This window comes from Nicotiana tomentosiformis, chromosome 7 (assembly GCF_000390325.3).
Source record: "Nicotiana tomentosiformis chromosome 7, ASM39032v3, whole genome shotgun sequence".
Classification (NCBI taxonomy): domain Eukaryota; kingdom Viridiplantae; phylum Streptophyta; class Magnoliopsida; order Solanales; family Solanaceae; genus Nicotiana; species Nicotiana tomentosiformis.
The window spans coordinates 56,434,118-56,448,886 of record NC_090818.1 but is presented as its reverse complement, the minus strand read 5'-3'; positions in this window follow the sequence as shown (position 1 = coordinate 56,448,886).

The following is a 14,769-nucleotide window of genomic DNA, read 5'->3' as shown; positions in this document are numbered from 1 at the left end:
AGGTTACATGATGTAATAATTGGTACATTATTTTAAAATGATGCATGATCTGATAATCTGAAAAATAAAGTGAATACGTAACTTGTAATAATAAGTTAAACTATAGTGATAAAGTATAATCTTTACACTATGGTGTATAACTTTAAATTCTTTTGTTATAGAAAGACAATATCCTTGTTTGTGATATTTTGTGATGCCTCAAAAATGGTCAGAATCACTTACAATGGAAGAGGGCGCGGGGAATCCATATGCTTTATCCAATCCAGTTCACTTACTTTATGCCTTACTTTATGAGCAACTTTTTTTGTTAGGTAAATTAAATTGATTTTACTTAGCATATAAATTCTCTCTTTTTAATGACACGAAATTTGTTTCTATATTGGAGTATAATTTGAACAATATCTTCTAGTATTGGATTTTAAAAAAAAAACTGGTTTGATCAATAGTTGTTTTAAGTTTCTTATCATCGATTAAACGTTAACGGTTTTACTTTGAAAATAATTATCTAATAACACGACAATTAAGATGAAAATATTAACCCAAGAATAATAAAAATAAATTAATTTAGTCAAACTAAGAATATATAGTAATTAAGCTACTCTTTAAAGTAATTTTTTTAGTTGGAGGCGCTCTTTCATAAAATTTTATTTTTTGTTAGCAATTTTTTTTGAATATATTTAAAATTTGCTTTGTGAGTGAATGACCTAATTCGAATTAACCAAAAACTAACTGAATCGACCAATCTTTCCTATTCGGTCTTTGTAGCTAGTAGTAGGTATATTATATGCATAAAATAGTGGTATATCCAACCTTCGTATTCTGGATCCGCTCCTAAAGTCAACATACAGTTAAGGTCATTGCTATGGTTTGATGACCAGGTCAAGTTTATTCTCATTTCCATTTCAGTTGAGTATTAATTAAATTTATTTCAAAATATTTAATTTTTTTGAAAAACAACAAAAAATTATTTATTACTTCTAGTCAAACTTGTTTCTTAATAACTTACAAAATCTTAAAAGACAATAATATGAGCCGACCCCGCCAGAGGTAGTATTACATTTACCTGACTCCCACAATATGTATTAAAGAAACGAAATTTGCAGTTGTTTATATGCTTAAGTCCAGGTCAGCCTATTTTAGGCTCTTTGTACAATTGTACTTGCCTTAAATGCGATCTAGGTTCATTCTCTCGCCTTTTGTATGGCCATTTGGCATCTACACGACAGTTTGACTTCAAGTTTCTGTTTTTTATTTTTAAATAAAAAATATACTACGTATATATAAACAATATTTCCCTTTTCCCTTTGATAACCCGCTCTTCAGCCAACCTCATGATCACCATCTTTCATTTGTAGCTATACTTTTGGCTGGCTTGTTTTGGTTCTTTCGATAAAACTATAAAAATATCTTTTTAACTTGGTACATTATCAGAAAAAGTGATGGACAATAAGCAAAAATATATGTACCTTTTATTCATGTAGTTTTTTCTTTTAGAAAAAAAAAAATACTACAGTATTTCGTAACATCAAGCTCATATATAGTTTACTTAGAAAACCTTCGTACCTTAATGTCTACATCATAATCCTTGTTTACCCAAAAAATCGGATAACAATTGAATATATACGCGATTTTAGGGATATGTGATCTAATTCGATACAAAGTGAGAAATCTGATTTAATATGCAAGAACAAATAGAAATATAAATGCAAACCATGCAGATTGAACAACTTAAGCCTCGCAAGGTTAACTTCCTTCTAATTTATATGTGATATTGTTGAAACCAGAATAATATGAATAATGCTGGAAAAAATAGTATGTTGTTCTTTGAAGTATGTTACCATGTGTCCAATGAATTACTCCATTCCCATTATATATAGGGGAGATGAACCCTTTAAGACATTATTTTATAAGAAATTATGTAGACCGTTGGCTCCCTTTTTTATTTAATCCCGTAATTTCCGCCATAATGATTGGTGAATGGCGAGAATCACAGATACTTATCGTGTGAGTTGGCAAAGCTTTTCTTCGAGGTTGTTAGAAGTAGGGTCGGTCGCGCCCCCGATAAACCCGAGGGAAAATCTGATGGTCTTGTTCGAACTTTGACCCTCGATATCGAGCTTAGTTACATCTGTAACTTTGACTTCTTACGTAGGTGTCAAGCCTTAACCTATTGTTCCAGATGCCTCAATCAATCATAGAGCTCAGTTCTACCCGTATACAGATAGTCCCCTCGTTTTTTGGAGAGTAAACGATTAAAAATGATATGAACCCTCGGGCCTTACTTCGATAAATCATGACGACGTGTACTTGACGTAGGTGATAAGAGTAGTAGAAACGGCCCATCAGTCCGGTCTTTGAGGCATTAAATGTATGTCAGTTGACGGTCGGTTACCTCCGGAGATGAACCACCGCTTGAGGAACCTATAAATGCATTTTAATCCGTTTGTTAGAACTTTTACGCTCAAATCCTTCTTGCGTTCTTAGAACTTCATCTTCTGGTTTTCTCATTGCCAACCTCAAAGCTTCCCCTTATCAACAATCTATTTCCTTCATGTTTTATAAAAATGTCAAAAACTTCAAAGTATGCTCCTAAAAAAGAAACACCTTCTTCAAAACCTTCTGAAAACGCTCCTTACGCTGCTACTGAGGAACCTCCTGTGAGATCATACATCCCTACTGGGTGCCCTGATGTGACTGATTTCAAGGTTGAGAATACGCCCATGGTACCGGGTCGATGCGAAGCGGTCTCGAGATACATATGTACGATCACGGACAACATCCTCGATAAGGTTAATGAAGATTGCAAGTGGATAGGCAAATACGTAGCGGTTCCTACCCCTGAAAAATCAATTACCACCTACGTGGAGGGTTTCTTATGTGTTTACACTTACCCTTTCACGTTGGGTCCTCTAGACCCGGTTATCATAGCCTTTTACAAAAGGTATGATATGACGCTAGGGCAGATACATCCTTCATTTTGGAGGATCGTTATTCTACTTTGATTCTTTGCGAGCAAGGTCGAGGGATGTCCTTTCACCATCGACCATCTCATGTGCCTGTATAGCCCTCGACTTTACCGAGGATGGTTAATTAAGCTTGCACACAGAGCCACCAAGACCTTGTTCTCGAGTATTGACGAGGATAGAGACCGGGGCTGGTTTGGTAGATTTGTTCGAGTGAGGACCTCGGACTTAATCCCGGCTGCGGCCATGCCGTTCCCTGAGAAATGGAACATGAAACGTAAGTTTAGCTTTGCCTTTGGTATTCCTTTTATTGCTTTTCGTTCCATTTGGTCTCTCATCGATGTTATGTAATGCAGATGTTGCCCAGATGCCGAACCCCGTTCTTGAACTTAAAGAGCGGGCCGAGGGCATTACGACACAAAGACCTTATTCCAAACGCCTATGGCGTGAGATCTCGAAGGGCCGATGGGAGGCCCGTAATTATGGTAAAGGTTTTTCTCTAATAATATATCTGATGTCATTTTTTCATCACCAGTCTCTGATCCATTATATTTTCATTTTATAGGATTAGGAAAGGACGTCGAGATGAGACCTCCATCAGCTGACGATGATATACATGCCGATCCCCCTGCTTCGAAATAGGGCAAAGATAAAAAGAAAAGAAAAGCTTCGAGTCCCTCGGCCCCTGAAAGGAAAAGACTGAGGAATCGACATGCGCAGAACCCTAAGAAAACCAGCGCCCGAGTTCTTTCATCGGAATTGCTCAATCATTTGGGGGATGAGTCCGAGGAAGAAGAAAATTTTGAGTTAGTGGACTGCGTGAGAAGAGGCTCCAAAATGCGTCAAGTCATAGAGGTCGTAGAAGAAACAGTGGTTGAAGTCTCCGAGAGGGTCGAGACCGATTTGGCCCGAGCCAGTGAGGTCGAGAAAGAAAATGTGATCGGCACATCCCGGTCAGAAGATAACGTACCCAAAGAGGCGCTTGGGGTGATTGAACTTTCTGGGTCGGCTTCGTTTACAACTTCTATGATAAACGAGGCCCACGCGTTGAAAGGTAACCTCAGCGAATGGGTCCCAAAGAGTAGCCGATTCTTTCCATAATTATTTTGACGGCCTAGATTCCACTACTTCAGAGGATGTTACATGTTTGGGCGACCTACCGGTACCAAGGAAGATGCCATCCCCGGGAGCTGGCGGGTCCTCTTCGATCCCGAAATTAGTGAACCAGTTCCCTGCTCTGAGTGTTGATCCTACTCGGAGGCGAGAAATTTACATGTCCATCACGGAGGACGCCCGGGTTCTTTCCGACCCGGTGGGAATTTCTAGTTATCTTCGGTGATTGGTGACCGAAGAGGATCAAATCAAAATGAATGAGGTAGAGGCGCCCTGCCTTTTCAACGAAGCTCAACATGTGCTAAATCGAGTAATTTGTAATATACTTAGATTCAATAGTGAATAATCCTAACATCTTCCTTCACATTTACAGGCCTCGGTGCTTTAGCATGAGGTCTTTCTCTGATACCGGGAGGAGTCCAAGCATCACAAGGCCGAGACTCGGGATCTTGCTGAGAAGAAGGATACTTACAAGCTTCTTAATGAGAAGTTTCAGGCCGAGTTAGAAGCGGCTCGGAAGGAGCATGCCAGTTTGCTTGAGCACGTAATACGAATATTTGATCTTAGTGATGATAATTCGGATACTCTGGCTAACGACCCGAAACAACATGCTCAAAAAAGGCTCGACCAGGTCGGGCAGCTTCAGGCAAAGATGGATGCGGTGAAGACCGAGGCCGAAAAATGGAAGAAACATATGGACCGTCTGGCCTCGGAAAAAGAAACTGCCCGGGCACAATTGGCTTCTGCTGAGATTCAGCTTCGGGATGCAAAGGAGAAGAACTCAGCGCAGGCCAAAATGATCGAGGTACTCCAATCTCCGCTGAGTTTAGTTGTTTCTGGCCAATAGGATCTGGCCAAGGAGCTCAAGGCTGCCAAGTTAGAAGTCAATACGGCCCGAAACGAAGCTGATAAAAGGGTAGCCAAGCTCAAAGTTGATGCCGAGGCTATACATGAGCAGGCAAAAAGAATGGTGAAGCATGCGTGGTGGGAATCCTGAAGGAAGACCCTCGAGGGAGTCCATGCCCAGAATTTCGACATATTGAATGAAATTGAGAACGCCAAGACATGCGAAGCCAATGCTCGAAGGCTAGATTTTCCCGAGGACGTTTTTGATGCGTCTGAAGAGTCGGGCAAGTCTGGTGGTGAGGGAGACTCCGAAGGCGATGACGCAGCCCCCGGTGAAGATTAGGTCGTTCAAATTTTGTACTATTTTTTTTTTCTTGAGGCAATTTGGCCTTTATATATGACATGTAATGGGGTATTCAACCTTTGTAAAAACCTTTGATATATATATATATATATATATAAGGCCTCTTTCATAGCTTTCAAATTTCTTCTTTGCTTTATTATTTATTTTCACAAAGGTCAAGATGCCTTAGCATGAAATAATTAGGTTTTGTTCGAATGTTTGAACAAACCTTTCCTTTATCGCCATTAATTCGGGTAATGCCAAATAAGCTTCATGTCCTCGAGTATTTTTAACTCATAATGGCCTTAGCCTTTAATTCGGGCAATGCCAAATAAGCTTCATACCCTCGCGTGTTATTAACTCGTAATGGCCTTAGCCGTTAAGTTCGGGCACGCCAAATAAGCTTCATGCCCTCGAGTATCTTTAACTCGGAATGGCCTTAGCTTTCAGATTTGGGCATGCCAAAAAAGCTTTATGCCCTCGAGTTTTGTTAACTCGGAATGACCTTAGCTGTTAAGTTCGGACATACATAATAAGTTTTGTGCCCTCGAGTTTTATTAACTCGGAATAGCCTTAGCCTTCAGATTCGGGCATGCCAAATAGGCTTTGTTCCCTCGAGGTTTATTAACTCGTAATGTCCTTAGACTTCAGATTCGGGCATGCCAAATAAGCTTTGTGCCCTCGAGTTTTATTAACTTGAATGGCCTTAGCCGTTAAGTTCGGGCATGCCAAAAAAGCTTTATTCCCTCGAGTTTTGTTAACTCGGAATGGCCTTAGCCGTTAAGTTCGGACATGCCTAATAAGTTTTGTGCCCTCGAGTTTTATTAACTCGGAATAGCCTTAGCCGTTAAGTTCGGGCAAGCCAAATAAGCTTTATGCCCTCGAGTTTTATTAACTCGGAATGTCCTTAGCCTTCAGATTTGGGCATGCCAAATAAGCTTTGTGCCCTCAAGTTTTATTAACTCGGAATGGACTTAATCATTAAGTTCGGGCATGCCAAATAAGCTTTATGCCCTCGAATTTTATTAACTCGGAACAGCGTTAGCCTTTTAAGTTAGGCAATGCCCACAGTCCCTGAGTGCAGTGAATGTTTGAACTAGGATTAAGGTGGCCCTTGAGCTCGATATCTTTTGGGGATCAGGTGTAGGAAATTCTTTGAAAAATGCAAGTGACGTTTTTGAAGACGAGATGTTTATCTGCAAAGAAGAGTCTTTTTTTTTATTCCTATGCATAATAGTTGTACACATATACACATTTTGTGCCAGGGCTCAAGTGATTTGAGTGGGCACAATTCATTTGACCGTTTGGCCCTTACAATAAATTTCGTTGATCGAGGCCCTTCAATCACGAAGTCGAAATGCCTTGTAAAATATTATACCCGAGGAAATGCCTTGTAAAATCCGATACCCGAGGATATTGCCCCCATTGTTCGAGGTTGACCGATGAAAGGCCTCGAATGCTATCGTGATCATTCTAATTTAGCATGATTACTTGTTGCCTCATTAAAAATCTAACCGGAAAATCCATTTAGGACAAAACCGGTTCTGGATTATGGTTTTGTTGGTGGATTCTGCTTGTCCGTTCACACTGGGGTGCTAAGGAGTGGATAAGATCCTTTTGTCTTTATGGTCTTCAAGAAACTTGCTTACTTTGCTGCCAATAAACTGTTTCCCGTTGTCGTACACAATCTCGGTCGGTATTCCGAATCGACATATAATGTGATCCCAGATAAAATCGATGAATTCTTTTTCACTGACTTTTTCATATGTATTTGCTTCCACCCATTTAGAAAAATAGTCAGTCATAAAAAAATAATTGGGCCTTACCGGGCGCCCGTGGAAGGGGGCCGATGATGTCCATCCCCCATTTCATGAACTGCCATGATGACAAGACCGAATGTAACGACTCTCTTGTTCGATGAATCATCAGAGCATGCATTTGGCATCCATCACATTTTCAAACGAACTCCTTTGCATCTTTTTTCATGTCGATTTAGTAGTAATCGGCTCTGATTATTTTTCGAACTAATGATTCGGTGCCCGAATGATTTCCACAAGTACCCTCGTGGATTTTCCTCAGAACGTACTCAGTATCCCCTAGCCCTAGACATTTTTCAAGTGGACCATCAAATGTTCTTCTGAACAAGGTTCCGTCTTCGGCCAGGCTAAATCGGGCTGCTTTTGTATGCAGGGCTCTCGATTGTTTTGGGTCTGATGGAAAATTTATGGTCCTGATATACTCCACGTACTTGTTCCTCGAGTCCTAAGTTAGGATCGTCGAGTTGATCTCGGTGTGGCCTTCTTCCACCACCAAATCTCATAAGCTGCACGACTTCCCCTGAATTGAACTCGATATCTTCGACCGACGATCCCAAGTTAGAGAGGGCATCGGCTTCATTGTTTTTGTCTCGAGATACATGTTTCAAAGTCCATTCTTTGAACGGATGTAATGCCACCTGTAACTTGTCTAAGTATCTCTACATTCATTCTTCTCTGACCTCGAATGTTCTGTTAACTTGGTTTACCACAATGAGGGAGTCACACTTGTCTTAGATCACCTCTGCTCCCAAGCTTTTGGCTAATTCAAGGCCTGCAATCATGACCTCATATTCGGTCTCGTTATTAGTCAATTTCACAGTCTTAATAGATTGTCTAATTATATTACATGTTGATGGCTTTAGTACGATACCAAGTCCGGACCCTTTGGCGTTCGAGGCCCCAACTGTAAAGAGGGTCCAGATTCCTAAAGATGTCCCTGAGTTAACTAGTAATTCTTTTTCGACCTCAAGTATCAGGGCTGGTGTAAAGTCGGCCACAAAGTCTGCCAATATTTGAGACTTAATGGCAGTCCGAGATCGATATTCAATATCGTACCCACTTACTTCCACGGCTCATTTGTCCAATTGACCCGAGAGTTTGGGTTAATGCATAACGTTCCTTAACGGGTAATTAGTCACGACACATATGGGGTGACATTGGAAGTATGCTTTTATCTTTCTAGAGGCACTTAGCAAAGCGAGCACCAATTTCTCTAAGTGGGGGTATCTAGTTTCTGCCTCACCCAAGGTCCGACTAACATAATAAATCAGAAATTATGTACCTTGTTCTTCCCTAACTAGGACTCCACTTACCACTATCTCAGATACTGCCAAATACAAGTATAGTGGCTCGTTTGCCCTCGGTGTATGGAGCAGTGGCGGTAATGATAAATACCTCTTAAGTTCTTCCAAGGCCCGTTTGCATTCCGAGGTCCATGTGAAGTTGTTTTTCTTTTTCAGCAACGAGAAAAATCGATGACTCTTATCGGAGGACCTCGAGATAAATCGCCCCAGGGCGGCAATGTGCCCGATTAGCCTTTGCACGGACTTCATGTTGTCCACTACCGTGATATATACGATAGCTTTGATCTTGTCAGGGTTGATCTCGATTCCTCGGTTGAATAGCATGAACCCGAGAAATTTACCTGACCCGACGCCGATCATAAATCAAAAATTGCATACCTTGTTATTCCCGAACTAGGACTCCACTTACCGCTATCTCAGATACTGCCAAATACAAGTATAGTGGCTCGTCTGCCCTCGGTATGTGAAGCAGTGGCGGTCTCGATAAATACTGCTTAAGTTCTTCCAAGGCCCGTTTTCATTCCGGGGTCCATGTGAAGTTATTTTTCTTTTTCAACAACGAGAAAAATCGGTGACTCTTATCGGAGGACCTCGAGATGAATCGCCCCATGGTGGCAATGCATCCGGTTATCATTTGCACGACCTTTACATTGTCCACTACCATGATATTTTCTATAGCTTTGATCTTGTCAGGGTTGATCTCAATTCCTCGGTTGGATACCATGAACCCGAGAAATTTACCTGACCCGACTCCGAACGTGCATTTTTCCGGATTCAGCTTCATGTTTTACTTCTTCAATAGACTGAATGTTTCCGGTAAATGCTTTAAATGGTCCTCTGCTCACAGAGATTTAACCAACATATCGTCAATGTAAACTTCCATCGATTTTCCTATTTGTTCTTCGAACATCCGATTTACTAGGCGTTGGTATGTGGCAACGATATTTTTTTAATCCAAACGGCATTACATTATAACAATATGTGCCATTTTTAGTGATGAAGGAGGTTTTTTCCTAATCAGCCGGGTCCATCCGTATTTGGTTGTACCCGGAATAGGCATCGAGAAAACTGAGGATCTCATGGCCAGCCGTGGCATCGATCATACGATCGATATTGGGCAAAGGAAAAGAGTCTTTGGGGAATGCCTTATTCAAATCTTTGTAATCTACACACATTCTTAGTTTATTCCCTTTTTAGGGACTACCACTACGTTTGATAACCAATCCAGGTATTTAACCTCTCGAATGGACCCTATTTTAGGAGTTTAGATACCTCATCCTTGATGAAAGCATGTTTAACCTCGGACTGGGGCCTCCTCTTCTTCTTGACCGGATTAATTTTTAGGTCCATGCTTAGTGTGTGAGTGGTTATTTCTGGTGGGATCCCTGTCATATCAAGATGAGACCAAGCAAAACATTCTTTGTTAACTATAAGAAATTGAATAAATATTTTCCTGAGCTCGGGAGTTAATCCTGTGCCCAGGTATACCTTCCGATAGGGCAAATGCTCGATTAATACAACCTACTCCAGCTCTTCGACCACTGATTTGGTTGCGTCGGAGTCGTCGGGGATTATAAAAGATCAGGGAACCCCGTAATCATTGTCTTCGTAAGTCTTTTGCTTATCTGATCGGATCGTTACCGGAATTGGTAATTGCTATTTGGATTTTGGATCGACGCCATAATTTGGTTCCTTCGGTGTTGTGAGCGTTGATATCGCAACCACTTCTTCGATGGCAAGCATCTCTTTTGCGGCTGGTTGTTCCCCGTAGATTGTCTTGATCCCCCCTGGGACTGGGAATTTTAACACTTGGTGAAGAGTTGAGGGTACTGCTCTCATGTGGTGGATCCATGGCCTTCCGAGAAGGGCATTGTACCTCATATCCCCTTCGATTACATAAAACTTGGCCTCTCGTACGATTCCGGCGGTATTGACCGGTAACGTCATCTCCCCTTTGGTGGTTTCACATGCCATGTTGAACCCATTTAGGACTCGGACTGCTGGCATGATCTTGTCTTATAGACCGAGTTGTTCTACGACCTTCGATCGAATAATGTTGTCAATTTGAGATAAAATATGGTCCAAGCTATAATACTCGATAATTATGGACTAGTGGCATACAAGGTACCACATGACCATGATAGTAAGGTGTATAAGATATATTAAAAGTGAGTAGTATTTTAAGTAATTTTGGATAATTCTTAATTATGTGGGTAATTATTGATTTGAGTGGGAAGTTAACTAATTAATTGAAAATTTGTGGATAAGTTTGGTGGTGACATTAGATCTCCCAACGTGGCAGCAAGTTGGACTGATAATCAAGTCTTATAGTGACTAAGTAAATTAGGTATCTAGGTGGCATATTTAGGGAAATTGTTGGCTAAGTCATCACATGAAATCCGGCCCACTCCTATAATAAGAAACCTCCCTAATTCATTAAGGGGAGATGGATAAAGGCTTCAACAAAGTAAAGGATGAGATCTTCAACAATAGTAACGGGTGTAGCATCAAAAATTCATATGAACCCTTTTAGTGCTACAGCAGCGTGAGATGAAATTTTAAGGAAGCACGGTACAATCTTTCTCATGAATATCATACGGATATTTCCCTGCTTCGATCCGCCGTTACGTGTTTGTCGCTATTGTCGTATGTTAGAGGGATTGTCAAGAGAATCAGCTCATGTATGTTAAGGCTATCCCTTCTTTCTTTTTGGCATGATTCATACGATGCAAACGAAACGAGCAAACGCACAGCTTTCATAAATGACTCTGTTCATAGAAGTACTAGGGGTGCCTATGTTCTTGATTCCCCATGTGAATTATTATTATATCTTCTGTTCACGGGTCTCAGAAAAAATACGTAGCTGATAAAGTTTATCCGAAAGGCATATTGATCTTATGACATTCCGAGAAATCTTCTTAACGTATTTCTTATGCATTTCATTCATTTATACATATACATTGACCCATGACCAGATGGTATTATATGCGTGTATATTATATTTATATGGGATATGGGTAAAGGTTACAGCATTATATACGCACCACTACCTGATCAGCTAGTATATGTTGATGATTTTGCCCATAATGGCCGAAATGATATGGTGGGATGCCCTCAGAGGCTTGATGATGTTATGTACACCTATACCTATGCATGATACAACATTTATTCGCACGTGCATGACATTATAAATGTTTCACGATTCACAAAGTTATTTAGACTCCCAGGTGGAATTCTTTACTTCATGTTTCATCTATGTCTTTATGTACTGATTTTCATACCTTACATACTCGGTACATTATTCGTACTGACGTCCCTTTTGCATGGGGACGCTGTGTTTCATGCCCGCAGGTGCAAGTAGACAGGCTGACGGTCCCCCTTTTTAGGATCTTTAATCTGCGAGAGTTGGTGTGCTCTACTTGATCCGGAGCTGTTAATAGTTTTGGTACATTGTTTTGATATGTAGATATGGGTACGACGGGGCCCAGTCCCATCCTTTAAACAGTTGTACACTGTATTAGAAATCCGTAGACAATCATGTATAATTGGATAGTATGTGGCCTTGTCAACTTTCAGTTTTGGATATATAGTTGTCTATAACAGCTTTGTCGGTTCGCCCTACCGTATTCCGCATATATATATATGTATATATGTCTTTTGGGCATGTTTTCCTCACATATGTCATTCACGTGATTCAATAGTTTATTGACAGATGTTATTCATGACCTACCCTTAATTCATGTTTATATCTTAGACGCATGCTTAGAGGTGTTCGACAGGTAGGACTCAAGCACTCGTCATGGCCCATCGGTTTGGGTCGTGACAAAAGTGGTATCAGAGCAGTTCTGTCCTAGGGTTGTCTACAGACCGTGTCTTGTAGAGTCTTGTTTATGAGTATATTGTGCACCACATTTATAGACAGGAGGCTATAGGACATATAAGATGTTATCCTCCTTTCTTATCTTAGATCGTGCGATATAATAATTCATTTTTCTAACGATATGTTATGCTTTTAGCGATGCTTAAGAAGGCTACAGCCGCATAGAAGGGCAATTCCGTGGCTGATGAGACTACTAGTCGAGCGCCATGAGTTACCAAGGCTCGGGGAGAGTCTCACAGTGAGATTCCATTTCAGACTTCACATACCCTGCCCTCTCCAAAGGAGCTCCGAGGGGCACCAGCTCCAGCGCGTGCCCCTGTACACCCAGCTCCTTAGCCATATGCACCGGGTCAAGAGATGAGAGATGCTATTCAGCTATTGACTCAATTAGTAACCACACAATCTCGATGTTAGGAAGTAGGTATTGGTCATGCAGATAGGGCCATCAGTGCGAGGGTTCATGATTTCATTAATCTGGGCCATACGGTATTTACTGGAGCAGATCCAAACGAAGACCCTCAGGTATTTATCGATAGGATGCAGAGGACTTTGAGGGTAATGAAGGTCACTGCGACTGGGTCACTTGAGCTAGCTTCCTATAGACTTCAGGATGTTGCAGTTAATTGGTACGCGTCTTGGAAGTTGTCCAGAGGTGAGGATGCCCCTCTAGCAGTATGACATGAGTTCATAGAGGCTTTTATTCGTCATTATCTGCCACCAAAGCTTAGACAAGCCAGAGTTGATAGGTTCTTGACATTTCGGTAGGGTAATATGAGTATTCGGGAGTACAACCTTCAGTTTGATCTGTTGTCTAGGTATGCTCCCACTATTGTATCTAAGATGGAGGATCAGGTTCACCGGTTCGTGATGGGGTTGGAACTGTACCTGCTTAACGACTGTATGCCAGTCTCACTTCAGCTAGGCATAGATATTTCTTGTATTCAGGCATACGCTCAGGGTGTATAGGAGGGTAAACAGAAGTAGAGGGCCGATCATGAGCATGATAGGGGCCAGAGTAAGAGAGAAAGATCTTCGGGTCCTTCTGGTGTGTTTCGAGGTGGTCAGAGACAACAATACCCGAGGTATCCAGCCCAGCCAACGGCTAGCGCACCCCCTTTATTTGCTGATATGAGATTTGATCATTCCACATATTCAGGGCCTAGTCAGAATTTCAGGGGCCCAAGTTCTCAATATAGGGGTGAGTCAAGTCAGATGAGGTCGCCCTTGCCACGATGTGCTCAGTGTGGTAAGCAGCATGTCGGGCAGTGCTATATGGGACTGGGTGTTTGTTATACTTGTGGTTATCCATGCCACGTTATGAGAGATTGTCCGACGAGAGGTGGTACAAGCATAGTTCAGCCAGCGGGATTTGTAGTTGGTTCGTCATCATTAGTATGCCCGCCTAGGCAAGGTTTACAAGAACCAATCGGTCGTGGTAGAGGCAGGGGTGGAGCATCTAGCTCGAGCGGTCCTCAGAACTGCATTTATGCATTAGCATGTCGACAGGATCAGGAGTCATCACCTGATATTGTTACAGGTATATTATCAGGTCGACAGGATCAGAAGTCGTAACCTAATATTGTTACAAGTAAATTATTAGTCTCCTTATATGATGTATATGCATTGATTGACCCAGGTTCCACCTTATCATATGTTACTCTGTTGGTTGCTAGTAAGTTTGGAATAAAACCTGATTTGGTTAAACCTTTTGAGGTGTCCACACCTGTTGGGAATCTAGTGATAGCTAAGCGGGTATATAGAGATTGTATAGTACTAGTTCATAGTCGATCTACAGTAGCATACCTAATCGAGTTAGATATGGTAGAATTTGATGTTATAATGGGTATGGATTGGTTGGCTTCTTGTTATGCCAACGTTGATTGTAGATCAAAGATGGTCCGATTTCAATTTCTAGGGGAGCCTAATTTGGAATGAAAAGGTAATATGGCATCGCCGAGAGGTAGATTTATTTCCTATATCAAGGCAAGGAAGATGATCAGAAAGTGATATATTTATCACTTAGTTCGGGTTCAAGATGTGAAGGTACAGTCACCAAACATTCAATCTATCCCTGTGGTTAATGAGTTTCCCGATGAGCTTCTGGGTCTTCCGCCAGAGCGAGAAATTAAGCTTTCTATTGATATATTACCAGATACTCAGCCAATATCTATTCCTCCCTATAGAATAATACCAGCAGAGCTGAGAGAGTTGAAGGAACAACTAAGGGACTTGCTTGAAAAGGCTTTATCAGACCTAGTACATCACAGTGGGGAGCACCTGTGTTATTTGTGAGGAAAAAAGATGGTTCCTTACGGATGTGTATACATTATAGACAGTTGAATAAGGTGACAATCAAGAATAAGTACCTGCTCCCGATGATTGATGATTTATTTGATCAGTTGCAAGGTTCCAAGTGTTTCTCGAAGATAGACTTGAGGTCTGGGTACCATCAGGTAAGGGTTAAGGAGAAAGATATTCCGAAGACAGCATTCACGACCAGATA